Below are 2586 nucleotides of genomic sequence, written 5' to 3'. Positions count from 1 at the left end.
GAAGTTAATTATTTATAAGAGATGTTTTACAACTTTTGGTACTCAACCGTTTGAAAGTACGCTTTGGCGTGTAAAAGGACTAAATGAACACCAACGTGATTGCGGAAAGAATCTATTGGTGAGGCCTATATAGTGTTTGAAAAGGGAGATGATGATTTCAAATAAAGTAGAGCTGGTGAAACAGTTCTAAATTCCGAGGAAGGTGAATATATATAGAAATGAGAAGGCTGCACAAAAATGTATGAAAAATATGATTGAAATCAGAAATAGTATCAATTAAATTAATCGAATTAATACGTTTATTGAATAAATTAACTGCAAAAGAAGTAAGACATTTTCAAAGTACCAAGTTTTGTGAAAAATGTTCAAAACATTTTAAAAACAATAATTTAATTAAAGTTCGAGATCAATGTCATTTTACTGTTAAATATAGACAATGTCTCTGTCTTCAATGTAATTTTTAAATAACTAGTCAATCATTCGTTCCGATTTTCTTCCATAATTTATCGTATGATAGTCACTTCTCTCAATGTAACTTATATAAATAAATATCATATAAATAAACTTATATTAAAAGATATATGATTTTTTTAAAAGAAGAGAAAGAAAAGATGCTTATATTTAATCCATAATCTATCGAACGATAGTCACTTCATAATTCGAGAGCTCGGTTGTGATGATAAAGATATACACACTTTTCCTAATTCAACAACAAAATATATATTCTTTAACAAAGAAGTCGAACCTAGATTCAGTATAAAACTTTTTGATACATTTCGTTTTAGGAATACAACAACTTACATTGTAATTTAGAATACAATTTCAAAAGGCGGCATCAAAAGAAACCGTGAAAAAACGTATAGAAGAAAAAAAAAGAAATTATTAACAACCATAAAAATTTATGGTACATCAGTTATTAGTGTGATAAAAACATGTTGTCCAATAAATTAGACAATGTTAGATAATATTCTGTTTTTTTTTTTTTCAATAAATAATTATAATATTATTTTGTTATAATTAGTCAAAACCTTCATATTTTAATTGAACGGTGATTTGGCGTATTGTCGAACGTACAGATTGATAAAAAAAAACCATTCGGCACAACCACATTTTATAACAAAAATTATAGACGAAAGTTCAGTGAAGCTTCTATGAGATTGAACACGAGCGCCGTCTCAAAGGACCAGTCACTTAAGCCTTTATCAAACCACGCAAGCAATATTTGATTAATTGTTAATCGATCCAAAACGTAAAACTATTAAAAGCAATGAGTTATGGGCTCATTGAGAAGACGAGTGAAGATGTACCAGCTGAGCTAATGGAGAAGCACGAGATAACGACAGAACCAGTATTATATAGAGGAAACAATAGTAAGACGGACGTGGCGAGACATTTTGTTGAAACTGTTTCTGAAATATCGTTAAAGATAGAAAAACTGCTTAAAACGAACACACCTATGATTTTCACGGGTGAACAACGAAGAACCCACGAATCATCTCAAATATGTAATTTATGTAAGATCAACTTTTCAAAAGAAAACCATAAAGTTGCAGATCACTGTCATTTATCGGGGAAACTCCAAACACCTAACTTTGTTCCCATATTTTTTCACAACCTGTCCAAGTATGACGTGCTCCTGATTGTAACGAAATATTGTATTCAAATATCTCCAAAATATTCAAAAAATGCATATATTCAAGAATAATTAACTTCCTAGAAAAAAACGAATTACTCTCAGAATCACAATTTGGTTTTGAAGAGGGTAGATGTACAGAAAAAGCAATATCAAAATTAAAATCCCTTTTTAAAACAGTAAAGAATAAAATGAACAATAAAATGACAGTATTTTTCGACTTAAAAAAGGCATTTTGCATTGTAGGTTATAGTTTACTGATAAGAAAGTCGGATAATATGGGTATAAGAGGAAAAACTTTAGATTTATTAAAATCGTATCTTAATAATAGAACTGTTTGCACAAAAATTCTCCCAAATTAAAACTATTAATTGTGGTATCCGCAAAGGACTTCGTTAGATCCATTGTTGATCAATATTTATATTAGTAGTTTAGCTGAAAATAAATTATCTTTAATTATTGGTAAAACACAATACATTGACTTTTCTAATAAAGTGTCTTCGAAAAACTATATATTCATGACTAAAAATATATTTTAGTTCGGGGAATAAGTGAATTAAACAAAAACCATTGAAACGTTGGTGACGTTTCGCAACTGACGCTCCAACCATAGCGCAAGCCTTTGTCGAATGTTTCGTATGTACATACGGAATTCCAAAATCTATTCTAACCGATTTAGGAACGAATTTCTTATCAGACATATTTAAAAGCAAGTGTAAACTATTGGACGTTAAAAAGATTCAAACAACTGCATGGCACCCACAGGGAAACAGATTTTTGGAACGGTCCCATAAAACATTGAAAGTTATAACAACATGTTATAACTTCTATGTTACGCGACTTTTTTTTATAACACGACAGTTCATACGTCAACTAACTTTACACCATACTGTAATGGGCATGTATTAGAAGGTATTATAACCGCTTTTACTTATTCGATATTACTTATTTTT

The sequence above is a fragment of the Acyrthosiphon pisum genome, chromosome X, assembly GCF_005508785.2.
Source record: "Acyrthosiphon pisum isolate AL4f chromosome X, pea_aphid_22Mar2018_4r6ur, whole genome shotgun sequence".
In the NCBI taxonomy this organism is placed as follows: Eukaryota; Metazoa; Arthropoda; class Insecta; order Hemiptera; family Aphididae; genus Acyrthosiphon; species Acyrthosiphon pisum.
Note: the sequence above shows the minus strand (reverse complement) of the source record.